Genomic DNA, 23,692 nt, shown 5'->3' with positions numbered 1-23,692 from the left:
AAAAAGCACACAAGTGGCCTGTTCATACATGGCCGCTCCTGTGGCTCCAGCTCACACTGTATTTAGCTCCAAAATGAGACTCCTCTGTGCCCACGAGCAAACACGGCTTTACCCCAGGAAGCCAAGTGCAACAGTGAACAAAGCCTAGATTTATAAAAACAGAAAGAAAGGAAAACATAGGCCAAACCGGGGTTTTAGCAAATATGGAGGCCTTGGGCAACATTTGCCTGAAGAAGACCCCAGCAAGGTCGAAACGTTGCCTGTTTGGTGCATTAAATATATGGGAGTCAAAAGCAGTGTTGGGGACATTATATATTTTTTCAATTGAGTAAGTTTTCTTTTGTCCTGCACCTGCCAGAAGGTGGGATGTGCGCACAATAACTGTTTGCTGAAGGACTTGGGCAACATGCATGGAGGAAAACAAGAGCACTGCACTAACAAGTGATAGGCTACAGTAGGCTACACAGTAAGCTACAGTATGTCAACTATCAAGTAGCACTATCCTTCAATAAAGAATATAAATTAATACAACTGATCAATTTTACAGATCAATATCAAGTCAATTCCTTTTTTGAAAAAAGTTTACAGTTAGCCTGTTAAATGAAAGGTGTTTAAATGGCAGTCACCTCAGTCTTTGAGGTGACGGAGTAAGCCACAGATGATCAATTGGTACAGCTGAAAGACAATGTCTAGACCTTAGCAGGCCTTTCACCTATAGAATGTAGCCTTTTCAGCTTTGCAAGTCAACAAAGACTTATAACAGATACTTATGAAGGTTGTCACTACTGTTTACTGAAAAAAAAGGAGGTGAAGGTGGTTAGAGTGAAGGGAGTCTATGCAGACATGACATTTTAGAACAGCACGGTGGAGTATATTTAGTGAAGAGTTTAGGCCTAGTTCTCCCAACTAAGCCTGCTCTGCAACTGAATACAACTGGCCCAGTGCAAAAAAAATAAATAATAATTTCTCCATTTTCTGTGTTTAATGTCAGTGCCATTCTAGAGAGCCTTCCTGACTGAGAGCTGTTTGCCTCACATGGTGACCTACATGCCTAGGGCAGAAGGGGGGGGGGGGGTCAAGTCTAAACAAGGAACTCTCGTCTGTGTGCTTTTTCCCCCCTGGATGGCACGGGCCTACTTTTACTGAAGGGCTAAGGCAACCTTTAACCTATTACCGCAGCCTGTGTGTGTGTGTGTGTGTGTGTCAGAGAAATGGCCTTGCAGGGCAGCATGTGCCAGTGGAGTGCCACTAAACAGGTGAGATCACTGTTGGGAAGAGAGCCAGGGACTGTTTTTAAAAACAGTGTGTGTGTGTGAGTGATTGAGTGTGTGTGAGAGAGAGAGAGAGAGAGAGAGGGAGAGAGAGAGAGAGAGAGAGAGAGAGAGAGAGAGAGAGAGAGAGAGAGAGAGAGAGAGAGAGTGAGAGAGAGAGAGAGAGGAGAGAGAGAGAGAGAGAGAGATTAGTGAGGGAGTGAGTGAATGTGTATAAATGAAAGGGAAGAAGAGAGGACATATGCTGTCCTATACAGACAGTTCAACAGCCCACAATATGGACACTGTAAACAAAGGCTCTTTAAGCCTGACAAAAGAAAAGCAAGCTAGCTGAGAGGCCACTTGAAACCCTTGGTCTTCTCCCGCTCATATTTAGCACACTTACAGTATGTGTTCAGACCATGCTGAGCTTTAGAAGGACACCGCGGCAGACATTTGTAGTGCTCTCTACCAAAAGACAGCTGGCTAGTATAGATGGAGCGGATACATCAACTCAAAACTTTTGATGGACTGGAGTTGAGCTTGCAGCAGCTGCTGCAGCCAGACTCTTAGACCTTTGTGCACGAGGTAGGTAGGTGAGCAACTCTGTGACCTTTTGCAAGGCGCAAGCGTGCATGAGAGGGATGTGGGCTGGGTGGGGTGGGTAGGTGCACGTGCTAGTGCCCTGGGATGTGGTTGTGGTATGGAGTTCAAGACCACATGAGGCTGTTTATAGTCCTGTCAGATCAAAACATGATCATACTATACTCAACACTTGTACGTGTTTACAACACTTTCAAAGATAGCCTGGTGTGGGGGTTCAATGTGTTCTATATTGCTCATTAGACCTGTCAGCGTCCATAATAGCTCTGATCAGCTCAATCTTAATATATTTTTTAACATTTCTTTGTCTTTAAGAGAAAACACCAAGTCTATCCTATACTAGTCAAAAACAGGTGCCAGAATGGTGTGTGTGTGTTTCTTTAAGAGCACCTGAAAGCCGGTTGGACAGTGGTGGGAGAGTAATGGCTCTCTGCTGGCAAGCCCACAGGAGGACCGACAGCAGCCTGACTGCCAGAGACCCAGTGACATTTCAGGAAAAACACAGACGATTGTTGGCCGCGTTAGACAAGCTGTAACATTTCAGGATCCGTGGACGTGTCACAGCATATCTCTGCAGCTCTGTACTATGCACATAGATACCCCTGTAACAATAGCATGTTGGTGAAGTTTCTGTCACCAAAAGTTTCTTCTTTTTCTCTCCAAGCTGGCTGCTATTTGAGACTAAAGCTAGAACTTTGCAGTGTGGGAAGCACTGAGCTTTCAGAGAGGGATAGACAGCCCTGTACTGCAGAGACATCTTCTGACAGATTTCACTGATGATCACCCAAGGTCGATAAAAAAAAAAAAAAAAAAATTCTGAGCAGCGAGCAGTTTGTCACACATCTCCTGCAGACTGTGAAATAGGATTTGCATGTGTCTGCACAGAGACGCCTTGAGCTGAGGATTGAGGCTGGTTCAGTGGCACAGAAATGCTGCAGTCAGCTGGCTCTGTTGTCCTCCAGGCCCTCCTGCTCCTCCGATGCGTGACCCCATTTCAGCTCAGTTCAGGAATACATTATGGTAATGAGCATATAGTACACTATAGCTTGCATTCCTAGATATGCTTGTGAGTGTGTATGTGCATTATAAGTGTGTGTGTGTGGGGTGTGTGTGTGTGTGTGTGTACACAAGTGCCTGAGTATAAGTCTATGAGAAAATATTGAATTGGTGATATGACAGGCCCATTGGCCGTCATTGACATCCTGTATAAAAAGCACTGTGCTGGCTGTGACCTTGCTCTGATGACCTCCGACGCTGATCACGTTATCGAGCAGTGGAATGGAGGATCAATGGGCTCTCATGGAATTTAATTCCAACCAGTGGAAATCTGGCTATACTTCAGCAACACCACTGCCATAGTCAATGTGGCTGGCATAACAGCTTGGTTTCTGAAAAGTTGGAATATGACTGGATGTTCTTTTCCCCAGCTCCATTTCCAGGCACTAGGCTTTGTTCACCTCAGCTGGCTCATAAACAGGCCACACTGTTTGCTTTGCAGCTTAGAGGCCAGTATGCATGCAGGTTTTTGCTAAATGAATGATGAATAAGGTTTTTTTTAAGGTTTCCCAAAAAGAGTGGGCCTAACCACTCTATTTGCCACAGCCTCAGCATCAAACATGATGTGGCACCAGTACTTTCACATGGAAGCGTCTAGACACAAGTTCATTATCCTTGTCTGAACTGATTAAGGTGAGTATCAATGACTTCCGTGAGGTGCATAATAAACTCAGCACTGAAAATCTTGACCAAACAGCAAACAGCTCAGCTGAGGGAACATATAACCCCAAAACAAATCTCTCTGTCCATACAACACCAATCTTGGTCCATACTTCACAGCTGTTAAAAAAAAAAAACAGCTAAATTGAAAACCTTCACATTTCTAACCTTCACTTCTGTGTACTTTTCCTTGGGCAGTTCATTCCTCCAAACCAATAGATTTCAGCTCCAGCCAGGAACATCATTAATCTAGCTTCCATTTCTCACTCTCCCATTGCAGATTTAGTGCAGAAGAGAGGATTTTGCCCAAGTTTTGGCTGGGCCGCTCGGCAGTTTTATTGCAGAAAGCAATGTAAACACACGTCTCCCTATGTCTGTTTGGGTCTCTCAGCTGGCTGAGAATAAACATGATGATTTATTCACTCTAACTCGTCTCTTCTAAATACAAAAACACACACACACACACTTCAGTACAGGGAGTTCTATTTCTCTTGAGAAATATTATGCTTTTCTTTATTTTGGGCACGTGTATTCATCGTGTGTTCAGACGATTTCAACAATGACATGAACTACATAACAGTATTGAAGACATTTAGGAGAATTTAAGGAAACATCCACATGTGTACTAAGGGGTAGCCATGTATCAAAGGTCTAGGTTATTTATTAAAACTTTGAACACTTTCATGCGCAAACACTGTAGCTTCATACACTCCTTGCATCTGCCACTCTGCACATTCACTGAAATACTTACAATACTACTACTACTACTATCCAAAAAACATTTATTGTGCAAACACGTACTGTACTGAGCACCTGCAAGTGCTCACCTATCCTGCACGGCTTTCTATTTGTTTGCAAAACAAACACAACACGTTTCAAACGTCTCTAAAAGTAACCGACGGTAGCTGCAACACACACCAGTAAAATCAAAATACAACCTTACCTTGGTGTGGTGTCCTAAAAGATGTGGCAGAGGACAAAATAAACGGCTTTCCTTATCTATGTTTGTCTCCTTCTTCCTCTTTCTCCCTCTCTCTTCTGTCAGCGTCGGTCACCCGCCTCTTGCCCCGCTTCACAGATCAGCGCTGTGCCCTCGTCCCAGCCCCTCCCAGACGCACCTGGGCCCGGGTCAGTATCGCTGCCCCACAACAGAGAATGTTTGCCTAGTCAATGATCAACCCATGCAGGGCACAGAGCCCATCAGCGCCGGTCGCAGCACAACACATTTCAAACAAACACCGGTGACGTCACGGCCTGCTGCAAAACCCGGACACACACACACACGGTGGAATCGGACTGGGATTGGAGGGCGGGGGTTTTCGCCTAAAGCCCTTGGTTATGAAGCGGGCCCAGGGATTTTTTTTGGTCTGCGTTTTAGATCAGCACATGGCGAACACAGATGTTACGTAACGCTCTCTGTTCGTTTAATTTTCCAATCGCCACTTTCCCCTCCAGAGACATCTTTGTTCTTTTACAGCCCACACATGGGCTTTCAACAATAGATGTTTAGACTAGGAACAAGTGATTACTCCCTCAATCAAAATAAAGCTGTAAGTCACTCCAGTATGTGCTCAAACGTACACACACAGAGAAACACATACACACACACAGACACAATGCTTAGCAAGGAAGTGCAAACTCCACTCCCTCTCTGATGTCATGTCTTGATTTAGGAGGGCAGATCTTCTATGGGATGACAAACCAATGGAAGGGGTGCTGCCGGAGAATCGCTGCCCCTTTAAGATTCTTCCACAACCGCGACAACACGAGCACGGCAACACTTGAGCATATCTAACCTAAATATGAAGTCAACTGAAAGAGATTCTCTGGGCCAACAGTAGGAGAAGGGAAGGAGAGAAGGGGGGGAGGAGGAGGGAGAGGGAGCCTAAGAAAAGAGAGACAGACAGAGAGAGAGAGAGAGAGAGAGAGAGAGAGAGAGAGAGAGAGAGAGAGAGAGAGAGAGAGAGAGAGAGAGAGAGAGAGAGAGAGAGAGAGAGAGAGAGAGAGAGAGAAAAAAGGGTGGGTAGGAAGGCTTAAGAGAACCGCACCGCTCCACATGGGAGTGGCTCTCTGTCGGTCAGCCTGTCACTGTGAGGTGGACACAGGAGGGAAAAACTCACTCATATTCCTAGCCTGTGTGTTCTGCATTGAAGTCACATACTGAGCACGTCCACACCCCAGCACACTCATCCTGCCTTATATACCCATCTTTACTGAGCTATTGTAGCAGAAAGGATTTAGCGACATCTGGGATGAGCTCATCGTGCTCACACACACACACACAGACACAACATAGACAGGGTGTGTTGTGTCTGTTAGCCATTATTCTTATAAGAGGGGGAAATTGGGCCTACTCTTTGTTGGTCATCTCTCCGTCATATACTTGTCTGTCTACTTTGACAATTACTCCATTAATGGCAAAGAAGCTATTTGCATCTGAATATGGCTGTGTAGGGGAGGAGTGTGTGTAGGCTTGCTATCTGACTGTATGAGTGTGTTTGTGTGAGAAAGACAAGGGAGTGTGTGTCAAACAGAGAGCCAGCACAGTCAGGCAAGACAACACATACATGGAAGACACCCATGAGAAATCATACGTGTGTGTGTGTGTGTGTGTGTGTGTGTCCTTCATCTTCCAAGCGCTGGGCAGTGCTCTCACTGCACTCGTCAGCCTCCCCCTGCAGCCCAACCCTGTTTCAACGCCTCACTACCTGCAACAGTAAATAAGAGAACGGCAGCGTCCGTTTCTCCCTTCACATCTGCAACGGTCTCTCTCTCTCTCACACACACACCCTTACTTCTCCTTCTGATTCATTCCCACAGCTCTAATGAGCATCCCTCCCACTCTCCTCTGATCTGTGTGGATGCTCAATGCAGGACTAACAAGGGCAAGAGGGGGGGAGGGGGGAGAGCACAGCTTTAATTAGACAAGGCACCCAAGGGGGCAAGAAGACTGGGCTCTCACCAGCACTACTGCTTCGGCTCTTAAATCAGAAGAGCTAATCAGTGCGCTGGGGCCCTGCTCAGTGTTAGGCAACATGCATTTAAGAAAAGGCAATGAGGTTAACCTTCTTATAAGCACACCTGAATGATTGCCCCTGAGAGAGAAAGAGTGAGAGACAAAGAGAGAAAGAGAATCCCACAGAGAACTGGAGCTTTGGGTACCATCCATAACCCTGACCTGGAATCCTAAAACATTGAGCTTTTCTTCTGAGTGGATGCTGAATCTGCCGTGTGTGTGTGTGTGTGTGCGATGCTTCTGTGCTCCCCACCCACTGCGCCCTTCTTTGAAGCACCAGCACCCCAGACACACACACACACGCTGGGTGTGGCTTCCGGAAAACAGCTGCAGTTTCTCAATAAAGGCGCTCAGAGATGAGTCATCAGCAGCACCTCTCCACAGCAGTCTTGTTTGAGACACAACATCAGCTAAGCCCTCTGACCCTATCCACGTAGCACACTTTAGCTCACACACCCGTCAAGGACGCAGACACCAACGTCACATGAGCTGAAAAGAGCATCCTGAACAAGCCCCAAATGAGTCACAGGAGAACGTTCACTTGAAGGGTAGGAAACCTTGAGCAACATCAGTCCGAGTTACAAGTCAGTCTTGGAGATCACTTCAGATTGAAGGGGCATCTTACAGCCTAAGCTAATAAACTAGGCCTACCCTGGAGCAATAGGTGTACAGTACATGTGTCAAAGTCGAACTGGAAAATGCAATGGAGTATGACCACAAAATGTGAACTTACACAATCACATTTCTGGTCTGTCAGTAAGAATACCTGTGGATGGCATGATTTAATTGTGTGTACTGACAGACTAAAACCACAACTCATCTAAGATTAAGTATGCTACTACCCAGGCCCCATTCTTGTGAGAGTGAATCAGGACACAGCACAGCCTACACCTACCTACACCTGGTACAGCATAGCCTACACCTGCTCAGATGTCATGCAGACTCATAACAAAACATAGCCTGGCGAGCCAGACCCACATTAAAATGTAGGGTCTGGGCACTCACAGTTCGCAGTGCTCAGTCCGAGGGGCGGGATAATCAGTTGTCTTTCAAATTCCCTCTGCACACAATAGATCGCAATAGGATATTTGTTTTCAAGTAGCAGGGAATTGAAGCCAAACCGTTGCAACTCTGCCATCAATCATTATGCCCACCAAACGACTCTATACACGATTTCAAAGGCCTGATTAAGTTTCGATTTCTGGAGCTCACAAGCCAACGCGCTAGGGACGCGTCTAGATTTCTAGGCTAAACAAAACAGACAAGACAAGATAAATGGCAAGACAAAGACATGATCAAAACCAGGGCTCCGAACCGGTTCAAGGAACGAAAACGAAAACCGAAAACGAACGGAATTTTACGAGGAGCGGAAACGGAAACGAAAACAAAATGGTCTTCAACTGTTCCGGAACAGAAACGTTATTCTGAAATCCACAAAACCAGTTTGTTCTCTATATAACAGCCTAATAATTTGATTTCTGCAGTTTGAAAAAAAAAAAAAAAAAACGAATAAATGGACCTTTGGTCCAAATGTGTATATTTTGTCTTGCTGTTGTAATGTAACCTATCCGTCTGCCACTTCGGATCTTAGGCCAGCTCGTAGCGTAGGCTACTGAAACTGATTTGGAAATTGTTTGTAGCCTATGCGTAATAGCCTATTTTGCCTGTCCACGCCTTGCCAAGTCGAGATTTGAAATGTTTGCGCAATTATAGCCTATTCTATGTAGAAGAGTTAAACGGGAAATTTGAGATAGGCCTTGTCAGCAACAGACAGGTTCGTTTATAAACAGGGTTGGAATTATAGCGCAAGCCTTTGAAGATCTCCATATGGATAAAACTTAGGCTATAACCAGGTAAGGAGTTTAGCACGTATCCAGAAATATTTTTGATAAGAAATTATTTATAGGCATAGGTTAGGCCTACAGTAAGTCTGTAGGCTATGGGATGGATAGCCCATCTGAATGTTTTTGGATGCCGCCTGTGATTTATTATTTTTGGGCATAGCTACGGTATAGGCTAAATCAAGTGGAAATAATGAGTAGCCTACGTCTATTCTCAGGTAAAGTCCACAAAAATAGACTTGATAGGCCCGCCAAACACTGCCGGAACTTTAAGAACGAACGATATTTTGCGTTCCGAACCGGTTCAGGACCAATATGTTGGTGGCGGAACGCATGCAAGAACGAAAACGTTAAACATAGGCCTACCAGAACCGTTCGGAACGGAACGTTTGAAAAATAATTTCGTTTTCAAGCCCTGATCAAAACACATTTCAAAGCAGTATGATGTGTCAAACCTCCAGCATCCTTATTGCTCATTTAATTTGAACCTCTAGTTCTAGTTACTTAAGAAAAATCGCCATCTAGTCAACTCTGTGTGGTGGAAATGAACTTTCCCTCAATAGCCTACCATATATATAAAAAAAAGAAAAGGTAAAAAAAAAAAAAAAGCACCACTCTCGCTCACAAACTGACTTCCAACTGTGTTCATCAGTACTGTGGAATTGGGTGAAGACTGTGTTTTTGTCAAGTACTGGGGGGGGTTCACAGCTAGATGAGAAGGCGTTTTCTCTTTGCTCAAACACCAGGGCTCTACACAAACATTTTTTTCCAGGAGCACTTGTGCGCCCAAGTTAAAAAATTTAGGAGCACAGACAAAAATTTGGGCGCACAGTCAGTTCTGTACTTAACTTACACATAATCTAACATTACACTGCAGCTATAAAGCCAGAATGACTGACAACATTTAGGCTACAGGACACAGGATTTTAAAGATCAGTGCCTATTTTATTTTCAGTCTGTTCCATTTTCCATTTGTTAATGTAAAATAATATAATACATTGCCATATTTGCATTGAGCCTGTATATCAAGTATCCTGCCAAATGTAGGCTAATTTATTTATTTGTGAATCCATCTGTAGCTAATCCAAATATGCCCATGGTGACCTATCTGACTGCACACTGCCTAATACTACTACTAAAACAGTCCATTTTCTCTTCCACAAAACCCAACATAGGCTAATCAAGGCTAATCAAGGATATATATATATATCCTTTCACATACATACATTCTTTGTGTTCACATACATACATTCTCCTCCAACGTACATACATTCTCTTTTCACATACATGCATTCTTTGTCGGTAGCGTTCTACCTTTGAATAAAATGGGAGTATTACGGGAGGCTACTTTTGTGCCTGTTCGCTACAGCTATATTTTGCATATTGCAGCCAATACGTCAACTGGGCTAAAAGGCATGTTAGGTTACCTTTCCTTCTCTTACTGCATTCTCAGAATCTCATCCTGTTCCTCCTATATCTAATGAATTCGGTGGATAGAAGAATAATTTCTTTAATCTTTGCATCTTGGCTGGCTAGTCTAACTTTCCGTTTTTTCTGTGCGCTCTTGGATTCGATAGAAGCGACTACTAGCGAGTCACAACGCGAAACTGCTAACGTTGATGGGAGGTGTAGTTTTTATGCTGCATTCGCAACGTGATTCTATGGTTTGCACCAGTAATGTTTCTTGATGTTGCGGTGTATTTTGTAGACAAACATTGACATGGTTAGAAGTCATTCGCACCAGTGCGCCTAAATATTTTTTTGCACTCGCACGCCATCATTTTTACTCGCATGTGCGAGTGAAATGGGCGCACTGTAGAGCCCTGCACACAAACACACACACACACAACACACATACAATAAGATGAGATGAGGAGCTTCTTTCTGTTTTCCTCATTGACGCACTGACAGGATGAGCTGGAAAGCTCACAGCGGGAGGCTCTCCAATAGCATAGCCTAATGATTCTCGGCACTGCACAATGTTGAGAACTGACAGATTCTACAAAACATCTAGGCCAGCGCAGATTAAAACAGCCCTAACCTTTAAGCAACAGGGCCACATGTTGACATCAAACACATCTAGTGCCAGTTCAGTTCATACGCAGGCACTGTTAGGGGGGTCTCCATTTAAAAATGCTGTGACCAACTTTTGTTATCCACAAAGCTGTGGATTGAGAGCAACGGAACAGCAAGCCTCCTACACAAGCTGCCTTACTTCCAACTCCACTTCCGTAGTGACCTCTCATACAGTACCACATGACCTTTCTCTACGCCAGTTATTCAGAGACACACACAAAATGCACACGTGGCCTGGATGTGTGGGAGTCGAACTGGAAGCCCCATTACATGAGTGGTTCCTTGCACGCCAAGTCCATACCTGCCACTAAGATGTGCTTTCACACTTCTCATCGAATGAAAAGGAATGAAAAGTGCGAAGCTATAGCCATGAACTGTTAAAGACAAGACAATCCAGCACCTTGAAGTATTCAAGTTCAGTGCCACAATAAAGTTCAAAGTATGTGCCACCATGTGAGCCTAAAATCATCCCATCATTACCTTGTCACTACAGTGCTCTTCCACAATCGCATCCTGAATCATTCCAACTGGTTTGACGTATTACAGGCTTGAGACAGATGTGATGTACTGTAGGCTACACACCTAAGCTATATCACAAAGTGTGTGTGTTAGTGCATGGGTCAAACAGGGCTGCACCCTTCAATCTTTGCCCAGGAGCGAGGCAAGGCTAAGCAGCCGAAACACACACACACTCACATAAATAAGGAAGTAGACTAGGACATGGCGTCCTCAACTCATCTGGAGCCACTCTAGATTGTCTACAAGCTTAGAAGAATTTGATTAAATCTCCAAAAAAGCAATCTAGAAAGTACTCAGATTTATGTGTGCTTTAGAGCCACATGTTGATATTCCAGTCAAGGGACTAGACGTTGCTGAGCTCACAATAGACATAGCTTTTAGCAGGCCAAATGTACAATGACCAACATAGAAACAGTAACCTATGCTTTCACTCTTAATCCAACTGCCCTTCATACACGTATACACATAAGAACTCACTCTCTCGAAGCAATCATGCTCTCTCGCTCACACACAAAGAATCTGACCCACTTTATTCTAGAATCAAACCACACAGCCATAGAGCCGATTAGCGGCGTTTGTCTGAGACAGGTTTATGTTGCAATGACGAAACAAGACGCTGCTCAGTCACCACAGCACCACTGGCAGACTTGAGTGTGCAGTCTATGGAAAATCCTGTGATCTAAATTTGCATGGCCCTAATCAAACCACAAATCAAAAGAGAGATCTGCAGCAGATCAAAGCCAAAAAGCCATCACGTCCAGGTTTGTTGAAAAGAGCAGGACTAAAAGCCTGCTCCACACTGCTCTATAAATCACTGCAGCCCTTTTGCACTGATTTTTGTCAAACAGCAGAAATGAACTTGGCAGGTACTACATGTAACCTGCGTTGTGTTGAACCTGCGCGATTCAGCCCTGCACACGCCCGGACTCGAACCTGCGAACAGCAGCACCTCGGATCGGGAGGCGAGCGCGCTAACAATTGAGCCAATAGCCCAGGCTACTGGCTCGCATGCCAGCAGCACTCTTGAGGCGTCGGGGAGTGAGGTTTACCAACGTTCCACAAGCACAGCTAAGCTAGCTGGCATCCGTTACCTACACATTGGTGTATGTGTCTGTGTGAAAGAGAGAAAGGGCACTCCTGTGGAGAGATCGATAAAAGCTTCCCAACCATGCGGCTCTGCAGGTGATAGCGGTCTTCATCTGTCGTGTTTGTGTGTGTGTGTGTGTGTGTGTGTGTGTATGTGCTAGATGTGAACATGTGTACAGGCCACGCCATGTGTAAGATAATCAATTCCATCCTACACATATCATTGGCAAGCAGTACCCAGACTACAGCTGACTTGGAGGGAGGGAGAACAGCTGTAGCTGTATCTGAACATCAGCAGGTATAGTGGCAAGTAAGTAATGCAACACACTAATGCTCGACATTTGGAGAAGAGCAAGGTATACTTGCAAGGAGCAAGAAACTAAGTGACATCAGTGGTCTAGCTACTTAAAGACAGCCCGTCTGACCTCTGGCTCACGCCATGGCCTAGTGCTTGAGGTCAGCAACAAGCGCTGCGTGTCTGTGTGTAAAATCTGGCCCATGAGCATGGGACAGACTGAGTAAACAGAGTTCAGCTGGCAAGGGATCAGGTTGTGATGTAACCCAGCCCTCTGTGGTTGACGGTGAAAACGTGATGGGAGAGGCCCGGGGCACCGAGTGGTGAGAATGGTCCGTCAATGAAAGGAACCCCCCTTCCATCCCTCCTCTGCTTCTACTGGTGACAGGTGTTATAACGCATGCACGCACACACACACCTCCACCAAAACCAAACTGACACTGATGTCAATTTCAATTACAGCTGTGAGGCAAAGCTGGTCATGAGGACCTTTCACACCTCAGGACAGGAAATGGGGGGGGGGGGGGGGGGGGGGGCTGGTTGACAGACAGCGGTCCTTGTGCCACCTAGCCTGAGCTTTTGGAGGCAACCGTTACATCCAACAACAACTTTAATGACAACATTATATCACAGTCTGGCTGGGCTGTGCCTATGCAGCTCGCTGCTTGACATTGCGATGACACTGTCCTTGCTGTGTAGTTCAACTCAGGAGTTGGTGTGGTAGAGGAGGAATTATACCGCCATGTGAGAGCTTGGCACAGCATTTCATGGACCACCTCCAACATTGACTTGTTCTGCCTCCCAACAATGCTCCAAGCAATGTTAGAAACGAATAGCCAAACACGAAAGAGGAAAACAAATCTTAAGTGCATCTGCATGCTTGCATCTGATATTGTTATCTAGTCAGAGAGAACTGATAACAAAATCCTTCAATGAAAGCATTTATCTGAAAAGCATTTATCTGGATATGCTGATAACAAAATCCTTGTACAAAAGCATTTATCTGGACATGCATCTTTCAATGGCCATAAATAATACTTGGGGTGCATGTTGACCAACGCAGCTCAGACTAGTGGAAGTGTGCTAAGAGCACAGATGTCTGATTCATTTCTTATCCTTCACACATCTCTCTCACTTCAGTCAAAGCCAGCTTAGGCTTAGAGTTCTATCAAGCAGCCTGGGTTCATTGAAAGGGGATAGGCTACTTAATCAGACATAGACGTGTTATTTCTTAGACACCTGAGAGAGTTTATCCTGCGAGAGACTGAAAAACACACAAACACCACTGAGTTCACACTTCCAGGAAGTGGTCGTCTCGCCAGCAGAGCCCCGGAGGATTTCTATGGCAGTCCAGGCGCAAGAGCCAGACAACCAGACGGAGGAGAGGATGGAGAGCTAGAGAACAGAGTGGGGGAAGGGAGTGTTTGGGCTGTTACATACCGAATGAGGGGAAAGGAGATTTTGGAACAAGGGCCTGCTGTTGCAGAATGACATAATTTTTGATCCTGTCTGTGGGCATATACAGTATGTTGAAGTCTACAGGTGTTACGAAGATGACCAAAGGTCAAACCAGTAAATAGCAAGCTGTGGAGGTGAGAAGTAACGTAGGTTACAAATACTCTGTTACTGTACTTAACCTGTACATTTTCAGGTTTCTTATTTTATATATAAGCTTAGGTATTTTACTGGGATACTTAATTTACTTTAACTCCCCTGCATTTTATCAGAAATGTCTGTACTTTTTACTATGTTTAACTCAACAGAGCACCAGTGAAGAGGAAAATGAATATCAAGGGAACAGAGTGAAATGAAAAGGATGTGGGTGAAATGTGAGAAAAGTGTGGATGACTGATTACGATTACCAAATATGATCATAGCAAGCTCCTTACTGAAAGATAGTGGGAACCAGTGACGTCAACGAAAATAAGAATTGGCAGTAGGATCCAACTTCGTATATGTTCACAACAACATATAATGCATAATTACGTTACATAGTTACATTACAAGGACATATCAAAGGCCACTGCGGATAGTCTATAATGCGTTGGAAGCACTCAAGCTATCAAACTAATTATTAGCTAGCAAACCAAAATACATTATTAGCATAACTAAGTTAGCATGGTGACATGTAATAACACACCAATATTTTGCTAAAAATAGATGCTAGTTATGTTAACTGGCTGAGGCAATTACTACACAACTTACACATGACTATCGGTGGTAGAAGAGTTTAACGGTATTCTGACTTAATTTGTTGAGGTAGATAACGTTAGATCATGGCATAGCTTCGCTAACTTTTGTGTTTCAGAAGATGATAACGTTAATATCCTAGTCCCTAACTGGCTAAGTTATCAACCAGTTGTCTTACCAGCGTTGCAGCAGCTAGGTTATATGGTAGATCCAGCAACTCCGGTTTCGGACTCACTTATCCAAAGCATTTCTTCGCATATTTGGCCATGACGGAGGAGGAACCGTATCTAGGACCAGTAATAGCTGATGAAGTCGTTATCCCACGTTGTCGTCGCTGCCTTTGCTTCAATTCAACACTTTCGCCGGGTGACGTTAGCGGAGTAAGTTAACGTGAACGTTACTTAGCAGAAACGTTAACGTTAGGTAATGTAGTTCTAAGCCTTTTCGGATCAAAAGTATTAACGTTATCGCGGTATATCTATTATAAACAATGACTGTACGGTCTATCTTTATACAAGCGTGTGGAACTGAGCCCGGTTTTGACCGAATCCCGAACTGTAACAACTAAAATGTGTTGGCGTTTGCCCGTTTAAAACACGTCTACCCACTTGCTACAAGTAACGTTAGCGTCCGTTTCGTTTGGTCCAACATATTTATCGATAACATCGCAAGCTACGTCTAACATTCGAGTGGTGCATTTGTAGGCAAATAAATATCGCCATTTACAGCAAAGCCGGCGGCTGTAATAATAGCCCAAATGTAAATAGCGGTCCAGTTTTAGACATCAGCATCACAGAATCGGCCATACAGCTGTTCATGAAAGTAGCTAAATGGCAGGAAATGCCAGAGCTGTGCAATTGAACGTTCACAAGTAGGCTACACAGAAATCACGGATTGGAATTTGGAATTGGGCCTACGTTTAGTCTACTGAGACAACTAGTTCTAAGTCAGCAAAAAATAAAGGTTAGGCACTATCACAGCTAACGGTATTTCCTCCAGGCTCCCACCACGCTAGTATGGTAGTAGTCCGGCAGCCAAATGCCATAATTTAGGTAAGCCTGGTTTTGTGGGTTAAAGTTTTTTTTTGCTGTTTCTTGTTGCCAAGGGGTAACTCAATACGATTAGAGAGGGTGCCCGGTTATATCCCTTGAGCAATTCTCAATATTAAGCCTTTCTGGTTCAATGTGTTGAATATAAGGCGAGGCACTGCTGGTGAATAGGGTAAAACAATTAACTAGCAGATATCACTATGAAAATTCCCAAGTTGATTACTTACATTAATATGAAAAAAAAAATGTATTGCAAGTTTTCTGTAATGTAATGTTTAAATATGCAAATTAGGCATGATCTAATTAAATGTGCTGATTTGCACTTTAAAAAACGTTAAAAAAAAGCTAAATCTGAACATTGGATAAAGCCATATGTTCAAAATTACTTTTTCATTGTGTTTACATATTCAATGAAAAGTGAATTATGGATAAATACTGGATCATGAAGATATATTTGAGCAGTTTTGCTTACTTTTTTGTCATTTCACCCACATAACATCTGAACAGGAAAGCAGTCACATGTAAACCAACAATAGTAAACTATTACTATAACCACAAACCCTATTCTACTATACAATAAAGTAGCCTGGTCAAATCAGTTCCTATCGCGGGTGACTTTGTTGTTCTTCAGAGCCCTATTTTTACTACCCCTGCTGTCTTTACCACGTCCATTACGGACACTATCATCACCTTTACCACTGGCACCTTCAGCTACGTTGGGCAGAGGGTCGACATAAGCATGGTATGCTTAGTGAACACTGTCGCAAAGACGCAAAGAGGCACCTTCACAGACGCACAGTCAGAGACTTTCTAATGTGGAGACACAGCACTCAAAAAATACTCCATAGAAATGCATGGGGCTAGTTTGTCACGCCAATATGGCCGTTGTCTACACATATCCCACCCCTTCCTCGGCAAAACGTCGACATGTGAATAAATTGAGCCAATCATGTGGTGTGATGTGAATACATTGAGCCAATCATATGGTGTGTTATGAAGACATCGTGCCAATAATGTGTTGTGATCTCGCAGCTGGAGCAAGATTGGTGTCTTGAAGCCTTGCGCACGCGCATTTCTGCCGAAATGGATGCCCTACGAGTGCCCAAAAAGCGTTGTCAAATGGCCGCCGAGTGGAGGGAATTGCCTTAAAGGACTTTGGCACAGTGACTAGACAATCGCTCATATTCTCCAAAATTCAGATATTCTCCTTCAGAATCAGACTAGGTAAATAACAGACTTCATCACATATGAACTTTTTCTTCAACATTTGATGTATTTCTGCTTCAATTTGTGCAAAACTATGGCCTACATTGCTTCCGTGTTATGGAGGAAATGCACGTCTTCTTATAGATAGATAGATAGATAGATAGAGATACTGTATTGATCCCCAGGGGAAATTCAAGGTCTCAGCAGCATACAGACAACACATACACATTCTTTAACAGCAGAAAAAGTAATTAAAGTATATAATATAAAAACACAACTAAGCAATAAGGACAGTAGAAGATAAAGAATATACTAAATATACTAAAATACAAATTATACTAACACTTAATCTAAATCAATTCTAAAAAAAGTATCCACATAGTGGTGATTGAGTGGTCATTGCGCTTGCAATGACTGAGGCAGGGACTGAGCCTGTGATTCTCTGTGCATAGTAAGGTGCTCTGTGTGAATGAGTGTCATGGTGATAGTGCAATGGTGATAGTGGTCATGGTGATAGTGCAAATGAGTAAGTTTAACAGTGCAACAATGCAGAAATAAAGTCTATATATCTATATATTTAACTATTTTAAGAAAAGGTATAAGTGTGGTCACCAGGGTAGGAATTTCACGGCGGCCACGGCGGCCATGACTTGTTAGCATTCACAGCGCAAATTACGCAGTGGAGAAAGTTAGCGCAAGAAAGAAAGTGCATCCAAATTCACCCATTCTTCTCAGTTGAACTAAGTAGCCTACTCATCACACAGATATCACAAGTAAAGAGCTTTTTTCTCAGCTTTTAAACGATGTCAGCCGCTAATTGCTGTGGTGAACGGTTCGCGAGAAAAGTAAATAATATCATTCAATTTAATCATAAATTCTACTGAAGGTTTTGCGTCCATCTCCCTACCCATTCATCTCGGCGGAATACTTCACGAACCCCTCGTTTAACACGACAAACCATATATCAGAATAAACAGCAGACCTTACCGAACACAAAGGTGTAAAGCAGTCCCCTGTACAGTTAGCCGTTCCAGAGTAATCCCGTTTTTAATTTGCAGTAAATTTCAACATACATGGATGTCTCCAAATTTGGGCTTTAAGTTTTACACTGTGTTTGTTTGTTCCACATTATTTTATAACGGGCCAAATACTAAATAAATATTACAAATATCGCCTAGATATCGGTAAATCAGAGGACAGCTGACCTAAGAGTTTGTGAAAGTAGCCTTAATGATCACAAAATGCTAAGCATGCATCTAGGCTATTTGACTTTCTTAAAGCTGAGCTGTGCTTAAATTGTTCAATACATGATTTCATAACAGGCCAAATATCAAATAAATGTTAAATATAGCCTAGATATCTGCAAATATTAGATGATCAGATGATTTACAGTTATATGTAATGTGTCATGTTTCATTTTTTTGTAATGTTTCATACAGTGATGCAGGTCTACTGCAGTGAATAGGCTAAATACAACTTAGATCATTTTTATAGCCTACTACTGTATAGTTAACGTTGGCCTTAGTGCCCTGACATGTGGCCTTTGTGCCCTCCACCAAATATGCCCAACTGAAGGCCAAGTGGCCTTGCCCCCAGAATGTTGAAATTCCAAGCCTAGTGGTCACAGTTCGGCTATGCAGAGAAGTCTATCTCTCCTCTTCCCTTAAGTGAAGCATTGAACAGTTCAATGGCCCTGGGGACAAATTACTTTCTCAGTCTGTCTGTTGTGCAAGGCAGTGAGCGAAGTCTCCAGCGAAGTCTCCTGATCAGGCTCTTCTGCTTAACAATAGTGCTGTGGAGTGGGTGACACTCATTGTCCAAGATGTTGATCAGTTTGTCAGATAGTGAAGTGATGCACTCCAGTTCAGCTCCCACTACAGAGCCAGCTTTCCTTACCAGCCTGTCAATTCGCCCCGCATCCTTCTTCCTTGTGCTTCCTCCCCAGCATACTACTGCATAGTAGAGGACGCTGGCAACAACAGACTGGTAGAACATCCTGAGGAGCTTGCTGCACACATTGAAGGACCGCAGCCTCCTCAGGAAGTACAGCCTGCTCTGCCCTTTCTTGTAGAGTGCATCAGTGTTGGCTGACCAGTCCAGTTTATTGTCCAGGTGGAGACCCAGATATTTGTAGGTGCTTACCACCTCTACATTGACCCCATCAATGTGGACTGGTAGCAGAGTGGGCTTAGACCTGTGGAAATCCACCACCATCTCCTTGGTCTTTTGAAGTGTTGAGTTGAAGATGATTGAGTTTGCACCATTGAACAAAGTCCTCCACCAGGCTCCTGTACTCCTCCTCCTGCCCGTTTCTGATACACCCCACAATTGCAGTATCATCCGAAAACTTCTGCATGTGGCATGACTCGGTGTTGTAGCAGAAGTCAGATGTGTACAGGGTGAACAGGACTGGAGAGAGCACAGTTCCCTGTGGCGCTCCGGTGCTGCTGATCACAGTGTCAGAGAGACAGTTCTGGTTATCCAAGGCTTGTTGTTGGGAAAGCAGCGTACAATTCTGGTGGGAACAACAATGTCCATGCAGAAGTTCAGGTAGTCAGTTGTGCACTGTGTGACCTCCTCTAAGTCCTTTCCATTCTGTAACAGACTCTAGTCAGTGCACTCGAAGCAGTCTCTCAGAGCCTCATCCGCTTCAGGTGTCCACTTCCTGAAGGTGCGTGTGGCAACTGGTAGCCTCTGTACTTTGGGCTTGTACATTGGCTGGAGATGAATGAGGTTGTGGTCTGACTTTCCCAGTGGGGGAGGGGGTTTGCGCTGTATGCATCCCTCACGTTTGCATACATGAGGTCTATTGTCCTGTTTTTCCTTGTAGGGCAGTCAACATACTGGTAGAAATTCGTGAGTGTGGAATCCAGTGTTATGTGATTGAAGTCACCAGAGATCACAAAAAAGGCGTCAGTGTGTTGGGTTTGAAGCCTTGCGATTGTGGAGTGGATGACGTCACACACTGTATCCGGGAGAGCTCGAGGTGGAACGTAAACACAGACAGCAATTGCGTGCGAGAACTCCCTCGACATGTAGTACGGACGGAGACTAACCGCTGATAACTCCACATCCTTACAGCATACAGTCTCCTTCACTGTAACATGTCCGGGATTGCACCATCTATTGTTAATGTACAGCACCAGTCCACCTCCCTTCTTTTTGCCAGAAAGTTTACAGTCTCTGTCCAAACGAGCTACACTGAAGCCGGGCAGCTCAACGTTAGAAGTGGGGATATGGCCTGTTAGCCATGTCTCCGTAAAGCATAACAAACTACATTCCCTGTACAACTTCACTTTTTCTTATGTGTTTCTCGTGTGTAACGGCTCCTACACACAGCTGCGTGCGTTGCGTTGCTGGAGACGCATCCCATTCACTTTACATTGGCTCATGTCATCTGTTGCCGAACTGAATTGTGGGTCCGTTGCGTCGCGTTTCTCCCGTAGCTCGCGTTGAGAAGTTCAGCTGGTGCTGCACCGACAGACGGCACCGGCCAATCAAGCCAATCGACGGACGGCACCAACCAATCAAATTACGGTTATACTTCAAGTCATTTGCATAGCTACCGTCGGGAACACCCACTGGCATGCGTTGACGGAACGCAACTGTGTGTAGGAGCCGTAATCGCGTGTAATACCACGTCCATTACAGACACTATCATCACTATTACTACTGGCACCTACAGCTATGTTGGGAAGAGGGTCGAAATAAGCATGGTATGCTTACGGCTCCCACACACAGCTGCGTGCATCGCGTTGCTGGAGACGCATCCCATTCACTTTAAATGGGCTCACGTGATCCGTTGCCGAACTGAATTGTGGGCCCGTCCCGTCGCCCGTAGCTACCGTCAGGAACACCCACTGGAATGCGTTGACGGAACGCAGCTGTGTGTGGGAGCCGTAAGTGAACACTGTCGCAAAGACGCACCTCCATTCACAGACGCTCCGTGACCATCACTGCCAATAGACGATCGATCATATCCTCCAAAATGCAGATTTTATCCTTTAGAATCAGAATAGGTGAATAAAAGACCCGATACTTCATCACACGTGAACTTTTTTTTCAACATTTGGTGTATTTATGCTTCAATTTGTGCAAAACTATGGCCCGCATCGCTTCCACGTTATGGAGGAAATGCACGCCTTCTTCGTGTGTTTCTCGCATGTTTCTCGCGTGCTTCCTGAAAACTTAAAAAAAAAAAAGGTTGAGCTTGAATCGAAGCTCTGGGTGTCTGCCAACTAGAGGTGGAGAGTACAAATGAGATTTGTCACCGTACATGGATCTATGGTCTGTTTTAATCAGTGACGTTGTTTGTCGCAATTTTGCGACTTTGGCGGGTGGACCAATGGCATGCATTCTGGAGAATTCTTTGCTAGTTGGTGTAAAGCAGTGGCTCTCAAACTTTTTCTGTCATTGAATTTTCAAACCCCATCAAAAAATGGTTCCACGTTGCATTTCCTGTCTTGGTCCGATCGATAGATAGATAGATCGATAGATAGATACTGTATTGATTCCCAAGGGGAAATTCAAGGTCCCAGTTGTAGCTTAAGACATCACACACAACATAGCCTACACAGTAATATTGAATTCATATGTCGGTCCTATGTTTGTGTGTGGCTTGTTTTGAATCTATGATCTTGTCAAAAAAAAGAAGCATTAAAGATTAACAACAACAACAAAATTCCTCCTGTTCATCGGGCTCCACCTGATAGGTCTCTATTCCCCACTAGTGGGGCCCGCCCCACACTTTGAGAACCCTGTGATGTGTTGGGGTCCACACCCTCAGATTCAGCATCTCTCAGAACAATGACGAATGAATAGCAATAGGCCTACAGCATAATTTAATAATTCTCAATCTCAGCCATAGGAGCCGGATAGTCAGATTCACTGTGTGAGATGTGATGAGAGAAATCAATGAGGTTGATACTTGCAGGTAGCCTACTGGTGCCATCCAAAACAAAAGCGGGGGATTGAAAAATAATGTTGTCAGTGTGAAAAAAAGATGAGATGAGTGTGAAAATCAGTTCACTCAATCAAATATAGCCTATAGGCTACTGAAATAGACCTAAATTAAAAATTGAATTAGGGATTCCATTTGGTTACACTTGTAGGAAGGCTGTGCCCTTTAAAGGCTGTGCCCTTGAAAATCAGGTATTTAAGAAAATTATAGTCTACTTGCAAAAGGTAACTTATTTACTGTTAATTAATTTCAGACTAACTTCTTCATTGTTTACAGGCATACAGAATGGATGATCTATTAAAAACTCAGGCGATGGTTTTTGCTGTAAGGTTGAGCACTCTGACACTCATCCCATCACAGGCTTGAAATTGTATTTTATTTGGTTCATGCTGAGCCAGGTTACAGTGAATAGCCTAGACTAAAAACTGTAAAATATACTAAGACTGTGAAATAGACTAAACGTTCAGATACTAGGATTTAGAGTTAATATCAAGCGTGTAGTCAGTTAATAGACAGATTTTAGACAACTGAACTTGATGAGACATAGGCATGACAATTTACGACATTCAATGAAATTTGCACTTCATTTGTACTTTGTCATGTCCAAAGAGACAAAGAAACAATTCCAAACATAAATGAGATTAGGTGCACATGACCGTCTTGCTATTTCATAGCGACTGAAATCTGCCGTTTAGGTTACATGTGGATATTTCCCCTGAATTGTTAGAATCACTTAAAGCGCCTAATATAATTTATAGATCAATGAACTTCATTCCCTCAAAAATGTTGCAGGGTCAATCAAGTCAAATTTCAAGATGTGTCACAACATGAGTTTCAATTCACTGAGGCATCAGCAAGCAGTGTCTGCCACTCTGTGGATTTTCAGTGTAAGTGCACATGAATTATCAAGTAAAGTGAAAATGAGCTGCAAGGATCAATGTTGATCAATTACAGAAGTGATGCTCAACAAAACTGTCCTATATGTATTTTTTATTTTCATTTAGCCTTTTACAAATACTTTCCAGGGCTGCCAACTTTTTAGATTAGCTTGGAGTAAGATTTGTTATATATATATATATATATATATATATATATGTATGTGCATGTGAGAGCCTGGAGGAAATACCGGTAGCTGTGATACAGTAGTGCCTAACCTTTACTTTTTGCTGACTTGGAACTAATTGTCCAATTCCAAAATCCAATGCCTACCTTAATATACTTAACAAGGAGAGTAGGCTAAGTTGTTAAAATGCATATTTATTTTTCATTTGTTTACTAAAACAGGGCAGGGGGGGTTGCCAAGCATTATTCAAAAGCAGTGGTTCTATCCTGCATGTTTCAGATATCCACTTGCTACAACATACCTGATACAAATAATCAGCTTAACATCAAGCAGCTGCAGCATTTAATAACCAGTTTTGAGAACATTGAGTGATGATGGCTATAGTTGAGAAATACAATGAACTTGCACAAAATATGTGGCCATTTGTGTGTGTCTGGTGGTTGAAGTAAGCTGTGTGTGTGTAGGTGTGAGTGTGTGTGTGGTGTAATTGGATACTTTCTATTGTAATTTAAAGGAGATGGCCTTGACACTGAGCGCACCTGTGGTTGAAGGTGAAGATGCTGATTACATGAAAGACGATGTTCCACACTTACCCTGTTGTTTGTTCAACATGAGAGATGTTAAATTCTTTGATCTATAGGCAGAGGATTTCACACAGCGGCCAATCAACAACCAAGCCTATAAAAATAAAATGTATTGCCTCCTATTGAGTCTATGTGGAATGAATTATACCTTTGCTATAATGGTAAGTGTAACCAAAAGTAAAATGTGACAATAAAATATTCATGTTCAGGGTGAAAAAAGGTATGCTGATCTATACTC

The 23,692-nt window shown here is 43.5% G+C and overlaps 1 protein-coding gene across 2 annotated transcripts in view; it reads right to left on the bottom strand.

Annotated features, from left to right (window-relative positions):
• The window catches only part of osbpl5 (oxysterol binding protein-like 5), a 45,873-nt gene extending 30,423 nt beyond the window's left edge, over positions 1-15,450 (bottom strand). Inside the window, exon 1 of one of the 2 annotated variants that reach the window (XM_042110348.1) lies at positions 14,771-15,450. The gene's annotated coding sequence lies outside the window, so the exon portion shown is untranslated. Of the gene's footprint in view, positions 1-4,512; positions 4,762-14,770 lie in introns of those variants that run through there. The other variant, XM_042110349.1, reaches the window with a different exon arrangement.
• Positions 15,451-23,692: the final 8,242 nt, after the last annotated feature.

Source organism: Alosa sapidissima, chromosome 11 (assembly GCF_018492685.1).
Source record: "Alosa sapidissima isolate fAloSap1 chromosome 11, fAloSap1.pri, whole genome shotgun sequence".
NCBI classification, from domain to species: domain Eukaryota; kingdom Metazoa; phylum Chordata; class Actinopteri; order Clupeiformes; family Clupeidae; genus Alosa; species Alosa sapidissima.
Note: the sequence above shows the minus strand (reverse complement) of the source record. Positions and strands in the feature narration are given on the sequence as shown.